Raw genomic sequence first — 14939 nt, 5'->3', positions numbered from 1 at the left:
TCCACTGTGGCTGGACCACTATACTCAGTCATGCCCAAGGCTTCCAAGTCATCCACATTCTGCCTAAGTCTTGTCATTTGTTGGTGTTTTCATGATGCCATAATAATGCAGATGCAATGGAATCTCACAGGGGCTGCAATCTGGCTTCCTAATGATTACTGATGTTGCACAGTTGCTCATGTATTTGTTAGCACTTTGTGAGTCTGGTGCAATGCCTGATATTTTGCCCATGTAACTGGTTTTTATTGTTATAGAATTGAACTTCTTCACATACTGTGAACATCTTCCCTCACCTCATGTATGACTTGTTGTTATTCCTGTTGCCTTTTCACTCTGTTCACAGTGCTCTCAGAAGGGAATTTAGCATGTGTATGTGTGTGTGTGTGTGTGTGTGTGTGTGTGTGTGTGTGAGATGAAGTCCTATTTATCACTTTTTCTTTTCTTGCCTTTTCAATGTTTGAGAAGTTGAAAACAATGATGGTTTCCTTTTGGGTTATCAGTGTAAAGTTTTAATGATTTGGTCCTTAAATTATGGTCATTTATCCTTTCGGGGTCAATCTTTCTGTAAGCAGTAGGATCATTTATCCATTCAGGGTCAATCTTTCTGTAAGCGGTAGGATTTGGATCCAACCTCCTTGTTTTCCACATGGATATTGCATTTTATGCTACTTTCAATTTCCACCCCTAATTTATTGGCTTGTCACCACCAATGAATTGAACCTGTCTACATGTGAATTCTTTTGTGTGTTTCCTTTGATGACATGTGTGCATTTGAACCTGTATCATGGAGTGTTGATATGTAGGCACAAAGCAAGTTTTGAAAGGAGATGGTGTGAGACATTCAAGTCTTTTTACATGTTTCAAGATCCCTTTGCTATTCAGGCCCCTGGAGAGTCTACAGGAAAATTAAAGTGAATGTTTTCATTTCTTCAAAAATTTTGTTGCCATTTTTATGGCTGAGATATCAGTGTCTCCCAGAATCTCAAGTGTGAGACAATGCAGAAATGATCAGAGGTGAGGGAAGTAGATTATGAGAGGTGCAACAAAAACTGTGGGTTAATCCACTGGTATGGATTAACTGAATGGTAACTTAGGTAGGATGTGGTTGAAGGAGGTAGGTCACTGGGATTGGACTTTTGTGGTTTACATTTTGTACCTGGTGAGCAATGTTGTCTCTCTGCTTTCTGGTTGCCATATTCTGACTTCTTTCCTTCCCCAAGACCTTCTGCCATGATGTTCTCCCTCCCCTGGGGCCAGAAAAATGGAGTCAGCCAGTTATGAACAGAAACTCTGAAACCAAGAGCCAAAATAAAACTGTCCTCTTCTAAGCATTTTTGTTAGGTATTTTTATCTCAGCAATGAAAAACTTTCAAAATCAGTCACTTTGATAGGGATTGCATTCAGTCTGTAAATAAGTGTGCATGGCATTTGTGCCTTAACAGATTCAGTTTTTCAATCTATGAATATGAATTGGATTTCCTTTATTTCTGTTATTGTTATTTTTATTCATTGAAATTTTGTACTTCAGATTTTATAAGTCCTCAATGGGTAAGTATATTCTTATGTATTTATTTATTTTTAAACATCTTGTAGGTTTAATTTTTCTAAAATGTCTTCTTCATATCATTCCTTTTCAGTGTGGAGAATGAACTTTTTGTTGACTATTGAATTTTTATACATGTTACTCAGGAGGCCCTGAGTAGACAGGGACACAGAGTCCACTCTCCACAGTTGCTGAAGCTGGGACTGTTGAGAACTTTCTTGACTGGGAACCCACCTGATCTATAAACAGCAAGTACTTCTCCTTAGGACCATCCTCTTCTTCTAAAGCTTACCTAGATTTGGGCAATTTCTCCCCTCTTCTCTATGGTTAATGTAGTCTCAGTGCAAACAATTACTTTCCTTCTCCAAATTTTTATTCTAAATAGACCTCTGACTTTAAGGCAATTAAGCATATTTCCATTTGCTATGGATCTTTTTTTACTGACTGATGCAGGAGCTTGTTCCAACACCTGGTGCTGTTCTGATAAGCATCTGGAAAGGAGAAATAATCCAATTAAATTCAGGAAAAGTAGTCTGCACAACTTTGGTTCAACAGGCAGTGACCATCTTCCTTCCCTGTGGCATCCACAGTGACTTTGGAAAGTACCAGGAGGACAGAGGTGGTGGGAGCACAGGAGAACTCTTCCTCAAGTTCTCAGTTCTGGCTGGATCTCAGCTTCACTGCATTAAATGGCCTCTGGAAACTAGGCTGTGATCTGCTGATGGTTGTGCAGAGAGTGGAAACCCTCTTCATCTTTCTAAACCAAGAACATCCTGGATATCAAAAAGATTGAATCCTACATGGATGGAAAGATTCAAATATTTCCATCATTTTTTTGAATGCAGCATCTAAATGTTCACTCTTCAGAACAGAACTGCATAAATAATAGGTCTCCAAGACTCAGTAAATGGAAATTGACAGTAAATAGTGATCCTGATACTGGGTTTTTATTTTCTTTGACATAAGCCTGCTTCCATTTCTCTTTTTCTCTTTCTTTTTTTCCATCTCTCTCTCTCTCCTTTCTCTCTCTCTCTCTCTCTCTCTCTCTCTCTCTCTCTCTCTCTCTTTCATTATACTTTGCTAAAATCAGCTCTTTTACAAGCATTTTGCAAGGCCCTAAGCAACTTAGCAAGAGCCTGTATCAAAGTAAAACATGAAAAGGGCCCAGAATATGGCTCAGAAGTTAAGAGATCTTTGGTTCAATCCCAGGTACCAAAATTAAAAGTAATTACAGACATTGCTAAGGTTTTGACTCGAACTTTTCACCATGATTTCCATATGAGCATCAGTTCAGTGTGGCCAGGTGAAGAGGTGGTGGACCTTTCAGAAGTGGGACCCGGTGAGCCTTGACAGGTGACTGGGACTGTGTTCCTGGAAAGGACTAGTCCTGGTCCCATTGAAGAAGGGAGTCTTCTCCAGAGAGGGTTGTCATAAAGCAAGGCCACACCACAGGATTGGCCACTGCAGCATGCAGCTGGTTTTCTTCCCACTTACTACAGTTTAACCAAGACCATGGGTCCTAACCTGATGACAACAGATGGGACTGCCAAGTCATGCACTTTCAGTGTGGAAAACCATTAGACCTCTTTTGTTAACTTGGGTCAGGTGTTTTATTGTGGTAACAGAAATAACATAAATAGAATTTCCTGTTTTTACTGCTAAAATGACTTTTAATTAAAATTGTCTCATGTGGATTCATTGGAGCTACAGAAAATTCTCTTAAAGTAAAACCTTCTAATAGTAGGTTGATACTTACAATCACATCAGCCAAAATACTTGCTGAAATGCAGGACCTTACCTAGTACATTTGAGGTGCTTCCATACCATGAGGACTCTGGTGCTGCTGCTGAGTTCTTGGCAGATTTTGAGTAGCAGGGCAAACAATGCTACATCAACATTTAGCTGGTTTTGCTTCTCTTTTTGTCATGAAGAATTTTTCAGTGGATTGTGCAAGGACCTGATATGCTGCTTGAAATCTCTTCATTTTATGTGTATCTACAACTTAATGAAGCTTTCTAGATATGATTCTAAATTACACATGGTATTGTGGGACACCTATGAAAATATTCTGGGCCCTGCCCTTCCTGAGATATTCCAAGTGTTGGGAAGCAGTGACCATTTCAGTAGGTCAGCTTTGACTGCTGTCGTCACCAGGGCTTTTGGAAGCACAATACCCAGGATGCTTTTCCTCTCTGCATTCTGTGGAGATGCTTCATGAGTTCACTTATCTTAGAGTGAGAAGTTAAAAGAGGAAAATTTTACACCAAACATTGGATTTGCAGGCAGATATTTGGACCATGGTGAGGACTGGTGAAACACCAGTGATGTGCTGCAGGCATCTGAGGCATCAGTCCCACAACTGGGCTCCCACACAGGTCAGAGGATACAAGTGCCAACAGCCTGTGCCATCAGTGGCAGGTGAGCTCTGGATTCTTGGGAGCATGAGACAATCTCCCATTTATAGCATCTGCTGCCATGCATATAAAATCCTCCAGTCTTTCAAAAGTGGTTAGGTGAACTCTAACTATCTACATTAAAATAATGCCTGCATGGATTTTGTTGGACAGATGTGCTCTGGCCTCTGAAAGAAGAGCAGAGAATCCCTCAATTATGATATCAGATTTTTAATGGTTTTTTTTTGTTTGTTTTCATAGCTTTGGCTAACATAGTCCATACTGTTTGAAAGAATGCCATTTAGATTCTCATTCCCTGCACTGAAGAAGGATTTCTGCTTGACACTCAAGAGTGCATTTGTTGCTGTAAAAGTTCTAGTTCTTTTTGTGTCCAACATCCCTCAGTTTGTAGGGTTTATGTTCTTAATTAAATTAGGACAGATAGTATCATATGTGTCCTGCTGTGACTGAGGAGAGGGGATTCTCTGCACAGGGTGTGTGTGGAGGAAATAGTCATGTGGGCATGGTTTTTTGGGTTATATCTTGTCCATGGCTCCTTGTGCTCTTTCTCTCTGGTCCTGACTGCCAGGTCCTGAGATTCTTTTCTACTCCACACCCTTTTGCCATGATGTTCTGTCTACCTTGGGCCCAGATCCATCTATGACATGAACCATTGAAACCATGAGCACAAAATAAACTTCCCTTCTCTGAGATTGTTCTTGTCAGGCTGTTCTATCACAGTGGTGATAAAAGTGACTAAAATGCTGGGCCCCAGCTGTCAATCCCCATCATCAATGTCATTTCTGGAGCAAATCTGCCATTAGCATTTTCCACTCCTGGTTTCCTGTAGAGTTGATCACTAAGAGGCCAAGTAGAAAGGATCCTGTACCAGCCCCAGCACTTGTGCTAAGACCTGTGCACACAGGTGAGAACAGAGAAGTCCCTGGGAGGGTTTTAGAACTGACAGCACCTCCATCTCCACCACTGGGATCACAGAAAGGATGAGGGCCTCATGAGCAGAGGGTTTACACCTTCTATGGCAGAGACACACTGATGGCTGGGAAGGACCAGAGCACATCTTCATTTCTATTATCTGTGTATTTTATTGCCAAATACTCAGGAATTAGAAACACTCACCACAAACAAATGATGAATTTCTAAGGTGAAGAATGTGAGAATTTCAAGATTCCATGATCAAACAGTGTACATAGGTATAGAAAATTCACACTGCAATCTACAGATTCATATAATTATTAGGAAAAATAAAAGAAAAACAGAAGACTGTCATTTAGGTTATCATTCTCCTCTCTTAAAAAATTCATGCATGGAATTCCTACAGCAGCTTCATCTGTGCTGTTTGAATCTAAATCAATGCCATAACCTCTCTCCTCAGGTGCAGTAATGCATGTCCCTTAATAAGAAAGGAGATGAATTTCCATGTCTGTCTGCTGCTGCTGAGCAGAGGAAAGAGAGTGAGGGTTCAGAAGAACTCCCTACTTCAATCTCCTAAAACCCTCTAGTGCCCTCAGAGCCTGGCTGCCTCTGAGCAGTGCTCTCAGCAGATGTAGGCAACAGAAAGAGAATCAGGGGTAGCCCAGTCTCACACATCTTCTTCCCTGGGAGGTTTGTGTCATAGCCTGTATCACTGTGGGAATGGAAATAATCCACTGCCTCTATGCCATTTACTCTATGCCACTAACTCTATGGTACTTCAGGTTGCAAATTGGTTACATAGTAGATGAGAAGCTTAGGCACTTGCTGTGGCTTCTGCTGATATCAGTGTAAATAACTGATAATACTCAGACATGCTTGGCAAGTAACTGTGACCCTGTCTCCTGGAAATTTAGATGGGCAGGATGGAGATTGAGTCAACTGGATTTCACATCTGGAACCTGATATTTGAAAAAACAAAATAAAACAAAGATTTGCACAAGTAGACATGCTGTCAGAAGACTTCTGGGCAAAGGCAGTCAGTAGTGACCACACTGCTTTGAGTACATCCTCAGTGCTGTCTCTTCTTGCCTGGGAGGCAAGCAGCTGGAGACCCAGGAGCTGAGCAGGGACTCTCATGTCCATGTTGTGTCCTGACTGTGACTGACTCCTGCACAAGGTGTGGCCAATCTATTGAGAAGTCCTCAGGGCTGGGCAGAGCTGGGAACAGCTGCATTCCTGACTCATCTGTCACTTAGCACAGGCCCCATGTTCCAGGTGTCCCAGGTCATATTAGGACAGCATAGATTTGCCTGCAGAAAACGTTTCCCCCCTGTGAGCCACAGGACAGATCATTCCACTGTCCTGTTAGTGGTGACCTATTTCTCTCTTTATCATTAAGAAAATGGTTTATAGTATTTCTTTTTCCATTCTTCTTTTCTTCCTTTCTACTTCCCTCCCTGTCTCCCTCCTTCCTTCCTTCCTTCCTTTCTTTCTTTCTTTCTTTCTTTCTTTCTTTCTTTCTTTCTTTCTTTCTTTCTTTCTTTCTTTCCTTTCCTTTATTTTGGTGTACTACAGATTGAAGCCAGGGATTCCTAGTCACTGAGCAACATCCCCAGGCCTATTTATATATTTTTAAAAACTTTGAGACAGGGTCTTGTTAAATGACTTAGTGCATTGCTAAATTGCTGAGACTGGATTTGATCTTGAGAGCACCCTTCCTCACCCTCCATAGCCAGTGGAAATACAGGTGCACACCCATGCATCCAGCTCTAAGGTTTCTTAAGAACAATTCTGTTATAGCCTTTGAAAACAGGAATACAACAGGGAAGGAGGAATTCTATCATAATTCCAGTCCCTCCTGCCTCAGTCTCTCCAATGCCTCTCTCCAGAAGAGCTGCCTCTCTCCAGAAGAACTGGCCACAAGCCCAGACAGGTGTCTAAGTGTCTTTTCTAGAGAAATTAGAATGATTTTAGAAGCAAGCTTTAGTTTCTTTCATCACTCTTGAAAAGGTTTAACAAGTAAACTCATAAGGTTTGAGCTTGTGGGAATTTGCAATATTTCAGTGAAAACAGAAAAGATACAGGTTCACTATATTTGTGTTTTACAGTCTTCACCACATTGGATGTTCAAACTTGGGCTTAATGCATCCTGGGCCAGGGAGGGCTGTGTAAGTTTCAGTTCACATCCTTCATATCTGTTCCATGGAGATGTTCTCAGTCAAGAGTTTCTGCTAAATTCTGTTCATGAGGATCAAAATCCTCGAGAAACCATATGAACTCTCACTGCTTTTATAGGCCTCTAAGAGGATCCCATGTGCCCCCACTACCTGCTCCTTCCCTGGACTGGGAGAGGCTCACCTGTCCTCACCATGCACAGTAGCACAGAGCTTGTGGTCAATAAATTGCAGAAGGCACAGTTGTGTGTGTGGAGAACTCCACCCTCTGAACTTCACTATGCTTCTAAGTGGAATTGAACAGAAAAGTAAGGTCCCAAGGCAATCTTTGTCTGGAGGGTTGGAGCAAGCCAGGACCTGAGGATGAATATGGAGTCACATTCTGAATTTTCTGTTGACAACCTTGGTTGACATTTGTGGAAATGAGGTCTGTGCATTAAAATCCAGCACAGTCCTTCAGGCACTGGACTGGGAGAGGCTGGAGCCGGGGCTAAACCAGGTCTGAGCTCAGGCTGGCGCTATCTGAGAGCTTCAGGCTCTGGCCTTGGGTTGTGAGGAAGCAGCTGATCTCCAGAGAAATAGTGTTAAGGACCTGGGAAATCACAAGCCCTGCCCTTGGGCTGACTGGCAGGGGATCTAGTGAAGGAAGGTGCTCAAGACCCCTGTGGCTGCTGAGTCAAGCAGAGAACCCAAAGCCAGGGTGAGAAAAAGATCAGGAGTCAGAACTGGGCCTGGGTCTCTGGGTGGTTGTGCTCAGTTCTGACCTCACTGGTCCTGAAGGCAGAGACCCTGGGGGTGCCAAAGAGGAGGCTCAGCAAACACTTACCACAGCCTACTCCCACTCATAGTTTAAATGTGCTTGGAAATTAAAGGAGTACTGTACACCATGCATGTACTACATAAAGTTACAATGTGTATAGCTATATCTGTATAAATATGCACCAGTAAAAAAGTATTTGTATATGTGCACATCGTACTGTGATTATTTTTATAATGTATGGTTTTTAGGTATTTTTATTTTGCTTTTTTATTTGTTTGTTTTAGTTCTGGTGATCCAATCAGGACTTCAGAGTTGCTAGGCAATCTAGGAACTCCATAGCAAGTTTTAAAAATTTTATTTGAGATGGCATGTAAGTTGCTCAAACCAGCCTCATACCTGTGTTTCTCCTCCCTCAGCCTCTAAAGCAGATGGGATTAGAGTCTTGTGCTACCAGTTATGCCTGACCATAAGTCTGCTACAGTGAGCTTGGACATTGACATCCAACATCTGTCCCACAACTCATGGAATCCTCCTCACCCCAGAGAACTGAGCAACATGGTCTGCCCTGTGCTCCTGCTTCCTGGAACAATGACCTTCCATTTTCTCAGGACACTGGGTAACCTGAGGGGCTCTAGTTGTGCATAGAAACATGTATCACAGAACTGGGTAGCAGTTCTTGTCCCCAAGGGGACAGAAGTTCTGTGTCCAGAGCTGGGCATGGACCACTGCTCCCTGGTGACTTTCCCACTGCCAGGGGCAGAACAGCTGCTCAGTGACTGCATGGCCACAGGAGAAACCCATCCATGGCTGCTGGTGACCACCCTCTGACTGGAGAGACAGGGGAGCCTCTGGCAGCTTCACAGCTCATATGATGCAGGGACTATGCTCACAATGGACTATGTTGATCACACATACAGTTTCTGCTGCTGTTGTCCTATCTGGTCTCTAAAGATCACCATGCACCATCTTTGACTATCCCATGAGAATTCAAGGAGTGTATTCATAAAGCAGGCCAAGGGCCAGGATGTGCAAGAGAACAGGGTTGTGACTCATATGAGGACAGCCATGTGTGGAATAAGAATTTACAGGTATGGATTCAAAGTAGGAGGGGGCAGGACAGAGAGAACCCAAGCAGGAGTGCAGAGGAAAAAGTCTCGAGGAACCCAGGAACAAGAGAGAAGGGATGGAAAGGGAAGAGAGTGTGTGATTTCAGAGCTGCCCCCAACTGTGCCCCTGAGAAGTCCCCAGATTGTAAGCAGCCCCTGGGCAGGAGCAGCATCTGGAGGGAGGTTTGTCCCCTAGTGGTGAGAGAAAGACTTTCAGACTTTCAGGGGCCTTGAAGGAAGTGTGACTGCTAGTGGCCAGAATAACCTGTGTCCCTGTCCACAGCCCTTCCAGTTAGGCAGGGTGTACAGAGGGCAGCAGGGTGTAGAGAGGGCAGCAGGAGATTCCAGGCCCATTCATGGGCCTCTTCATTTACTCAGGACATGATTTCCAGGACATGTGGCCATGCATGGGACCCCTCTTCTGGCCACATGTGCAGAGAAACCCTGAGAATTTTACTGTTAGTTGATAGTTATATGTTCTTTGTTGCACACTTACAACACATTGTGTTATTTTCTTTCTTTAAATGTAAAACCCATACATGTTTTTCTGAACTGTTCAGGGTTGAGGTTAAATTAGGTAGTGGTGCACAGTTTTCAGGGGAATGGTGACAGCCATCAGTGGGGATTCTGCCATTAAGACTGGAATTAAAGTGCCACATCATATCTGTCTCTTCCATATGTTTGGTAAGAAGCTGAGTAACCATGGAGTTATTCCTGGGGTACAAGTCATTTGGTTCATCTTCCCTTCCACTGCACTTTTATTGACCACTTCCAGTCATTATTTATGAGGCATAAGAAAATTAACATTTTGAGATGTGCTAGACTTAATTACAAGGTCAGGAGCATGCAGGGAAAAGAGAGTAGTAGAGTGAACCAAGCGAGAGCTACAGGCAAAGCCAACAAGACTGGTCCATATTTCTGATTGTGTGTAGAAATCAGGGGGTGTTTGACTGCTCCTTGGTACTGGCCCCAAACTGCTCTTTGGTACTGCCTTTTTATCCCTAAGATTTTCTCCTTTTATATAATCTTGCTCCACATGGTTATAGCCAGCATAGGGTCTGTATAGAAAACACAAGTCTCTTTTCCCCAAAACATTCATGAAAATCTTTCTGTGGCTTCATGATCAAGATGACACATCTCCAGCTGCTAAGGAGCCTTGTCACTGCAGGTGCAAGTCCCAGTATCTGGTGTCATCCTGAAGATCACTAATCTCTTTTATTTCAGAGAAAATACAGTGTTATGTATTCTGATTTAAAAGGTGGTGAAAATTTTGCATCTCTTTGGCATCCTCAGAACTATTCGGTTGTATCTGGAAGACAGAATTGATGATCTCACAGGTGATCTGGAAGTCCTGTTGTCAGTTCTAACAGTATCTTAACTTTGGGGGAAGAACAAGAATTATCCCATTTCTAGCACCAGTTTCACTAATCATCATCTCAAATAAACAGAGCTTCCAAAAATTTAGTTTATAGTCTCAATTCACTGTACTGAAACACATGTGGCTTAGGATGTGAATATCAGATTACTCAGGCTTCAGAGGTGAACCAAAGAATCAATAACTTCCAGAATCTGTTTGTGTTTTTCTACAACTTTCACCATCATCATCAGACATTGAAAGATTACAGTTTTCTCTCTTTTCCTATATTATAAAGTTCATAACCAGGATACCTGGCATGGCTTGTCCATCACTCTCTGAACTCCCATACTCCAAGGTGTGATGATCTATTTTTTCAGAATTGGTGTGGTCATCTCTGTCCTGCTGGGACTGAGAGGTGATGCAGAGGACCCTCCCTCTCCCCTTCTATCAAAACATTTCAGAGACCTTCAGAGCCTGGCTGCTTTTGAGAAGTGCTCTCAGCAGGTGGAGGCAGCAGGAGGAGCAGCTGGTACAACTCAGCCTCACACTTCTGCTTCCCTGGGAGGATTATTTCATGGCCTGTATTACTCTGGAAGGGGGACTGTTATACTGTTGAGAGTAATAAGTGGCAATATCTTAAGACTGCAGGTTGCTGGTGGTGAGAATGAAATTTGTCCCAGTTCCACTACTGCCGAACCTTGATAGGGTCCCAGATTGTAAACTGATTGCAAAATAGATAATGAGCTTAGGAACTCTCCTTGGTTTCTTCTGATACCAGGCTAACCAATTACTAACAGCCTGACTTGCCCGAAAAGTGATGGTGACTCTGTCTCTTTCAGTTTTAGACAGGAAGGGTGGAGACTGGGTCATTGTAATTTTGCATCTGGAACTTGATATTAGAAACAAAAAAATAAATATCCACATAAGTAGGCATGTTACAAGAGAACTTCTGTGAATACCCTGGCATCACTGACCACACCGTGCAGAACAAATCCCCAGTGTTGCCCCACCTTACCTGGGAGGTAGAGCAGTAGGAATCCCAGAAGCCGAACAGGGTTCCTCAAGTCCATGCTGTGTCCTGACTGGGATTAACTTCCTGCAAAGGGTGTGACCAGTCCATTAAGATATTCTCAAGGTAGTGGGCTGTGTTCTGGGCACATGCAAATCATCAGGGATGTGCAGGGCTTGGCACAGCTAGAGGCTGGCTCCTCTCCATGAACAAGTGTCCCCATATGTCCCAGATGAGATCAAGACAGCACAGATTTGCCTGCTGAAAATATATTTCTCCCTGGGAGACAGAGGACAGGGTTAGTCTGCTGACCATTTTTCCATTCTCTTTTTCATAGTGCATCACATCACTTCTTGATCTCTCCATCTTAGGTAGCACTTGTTGGAAATAAAGAAATGTACACTTTTTACAATCCATGAATTTGGCAGCTCTTGCTATAATTTAGAATAAAGATTCATGATTGCTGAGATTCTCTGATTATCTGTTGCGGCAAAGTAAGTTACCCTCACTACTTTCCTCCAATGCAATGTGTTATAGAGGAATCACCATGCAACCATGGTGATGTGGAAGGAAATGCTCCAACACCAGGCATCAGCTTTTCCTTTCATGTCATCTCCAGCTCAACCCTGTGTTCTCCTCTACCTATGAGTTCTCAGTTCATCACTTCCATCCAGTGCATCCCTTGGGATGTCCTCCCTCTGCCTCTGGAAAATGGGCAATCCCATTCTAGCTCTGCATATAGTCAGGCATTCTCATGTTGGAGGATCCCTGTGAAATCTGCCAATATTTCCATTTTGGTTTCAAAGATCTTCATTCAAGTTCCTCCCTTGAGCAGCAGAGGCCTTTCTTGAAAACACACCTTATGTGCCCTTGAGTTTACTGTTACCTAAGTGTGCATGCTCCTTCTTTACCACCTATTCTCTACTTCCAAAGACAAAAGAGAATTCAATGCCTAGATTTCAGCTTTGGGATCCAGATAGGATGAGGAGCCATCCAAACAGAAGATGAAGTAGAATCTGAACATGGTATCCATGAGGAGTGGTGGCAGGCCAGCCTAGAGGGTAGAGGCTTGCAAATGTTAGCTTGTTGTCTACACATGGGAGAAGTGGCACTGTTGTCTCATTGTGGTTGCTGAGAGGGGGTAAGATGAGGGAGAGGTTCACACATATGGGATGAACTAGTACAGGTGTATGGGCCTAGGAAGGGTGAAGAGGTCATTACAGCAGAGTATGCAAGGTTGACCATACACTTGTCAGTGTTTTGAATCTGAGAAGTGTCTGTGGTTATGCATTGTGGGGTTTTTATACTATGAGTCTGTAGTATGATGGATGCACACTTCATCCAGTAGGAATGACATATAAAAAAGTTCATGAGGAATAACTGAAAGCTGTATGATCACTGTTGGAGAAAGAAGTTACAATTTAAAGAAAGAGATATGTTTTCTTTAAATTTATCTCACCAGACTACAAATTGGCTGCAAAATATATCAGGAACTTAGTAACTTGTTTTGGTTTCAGTTGGTACCAGTGTAAATTATAGCCAATATCCTGACTTGCACAGCAAAGGAGGTTGACTCTGTCTCCTCGAAATGGAGACAGGGAGGATGGAGACTGGATCATCTGGGTACCACATCTATCACATGACATGGGAAACTAAATAATGTCCACAGCAATTGTCATGTTTCAACAGGACTTCCCTGACCCCACTGCACTGAGTAAATATCAAGTGCTGTCCCTCCTTACCTGGGAGGCAGAGCAGCAGAAGCCCCAGGTGTTGAGTGGGGGCCCTCAAGTTCATGCTGTGTCTTGACTGGGACTGACTCCTGCACAGGGTGTGAACAGCCTATTAAGAAGTCCTCAGGGCAGTGGACTGTGCTCTGGGCTCATGCAAATCATCAGGGATGGGAAGTGCTGGGTACAGCTGCAGGGCTGAATCCTCTCAGTGACTCAACACAGGCCCAGTGTCTTCAGGTTTCCCAGGTCACAGTAAAGCCACACAGATTTGCTTAAGGAGAACATGTTTCTCCCTGTGGACCACAGAGGAGAATTGGTGTATTGTTCTGTAAATGGATGTCACTGTTTCCGATTATATGGCTCATGATGTGATTTTCTTGTGTGCTTGTCACTGTAGAGTGATGTTTTAGTCAGCATATCTGCAGCTGCGACCAAAAGACCTGACAAGAATAATTTTAGGGGGGGAAATGTATTTGGTACTCATGGTTTCAGAGGCCTTAGTTCATACACAGATGACTCCCTTCCTCTGAGTCCCAGGTGAGGCAGAACATTATGGAGGAAGAGTGTGGTGAAGGATGGAAGCTCAGGACATGGTCTCCTCCTGACCCCAGAAAGGCAGCAGATGGCCACCAGATCCCTGAAGCTTACCTCTTGGCCTGCAGACTCTCGGTGCTCTTCACATCCCATGTCAGTCTCTTGAGGCTTCATCTTTTGCACGGATCCAGCAGCTCTTTATGTTCTCCAGTACCTTTGGGACTTTATATTTCGAATATATATTTCACACAATGTAAGTTTCCATATTCAGAATCTCAATAATGATGTGCAGCCCCTGAAACATATGAACATTCCTTTATCAATAATCATAACTCACTTCTCCCCTGATTATAACAAACACATCCATCACTATAGCATCCCCCTTGCTCAAGTGGACAAATAAATATTAAATGTGACCAGAAAACCAGTTCAAACTACATAAAGTTTTCTACAAAGTGCTGTGTACAGAAAGATTACTTAACGAAATGTGTTTCTGACTCAGGCAATGTTTGTGGATCTGTCTACTTAAATAATTTACATCCTCTGGGTCCCAATGATCTCTTCCTGCAAGACAGTCTACAAACGCTAAACTGCATTTGCTTGTCCCCTGATAATTTTCTACATGTGCAATTGTTCTATGTGAGTGTTAACACACACAGAGGTTGTACATGAGCAGGTGCATATGTTAGGTCAGCAAAATATATATATATATGTAAATGTATGCATATATATGTATATATGTATATGTGTATATATATTTTGCCTGCCATATATCACATATTCTTATATCATTTATTTTTAAACATTTAGATGCACCGTTATATGTGAAGGCATGTGTTTTTTAAAATATGAAAAGATTAATTTTCAATAAGTCTGCATGTTATATATTAATTATTATTTTCATTGCTCTATTTAGTATTGATATAATATGGATTACTCTAACATTAACCACTCATCTTTATTGTTTCCATACATGAGCTAAAATTTATCTTAATCATTCAAATATATTCCAGAATTTTTCTTTCTTTCCAGTCTCTTTAAAAGTTTATTTTTGTGCATTCATAGTTATGAAGTCAGTTTCATAAATCAAACCTGTATGTGCAGAGGTTCATTATTGTAGTCAGTTTTTTGACAATAGTGATGTTTAACTGATCACTCAAAATTAAGTAATTCACAACACTGAACATTTGTATTCATGGGTACAAATTACATTGGTTCCCCTGAACCAAGCAGGGCTCAGCTGACTGGTGTTGCTGCAGGACCCTTAGCTGGTCTCCAGTCTGTAGATTTGCTTTGATCTGTGGCAGAGGTCCAAGGTGCAGAGAAGCTACAGGCCAAAGAAAGAGCATCCTGAGGTCAAGTTACATAGCAAAATTTAAACTCCAAATTTTCCAACA

This window comes from Sciurus carolinensis (assembly GCF_902686445.1).
Source record: "Sciurus carolinensis chromosome 14 unlocalized genomic scaffold, mSciCar1.2 SUPER_6_x, whole genome shotgun sequence".
NCBI classification, from domain to species: Eukaryota; Metazoa; Chordata; class Mammalia; order Rodentia; family Sciuridae; genus Sciurus; species Sciurus carolinensis.
Note: the sequence above shows the minus strand (reverse complement) of the source record.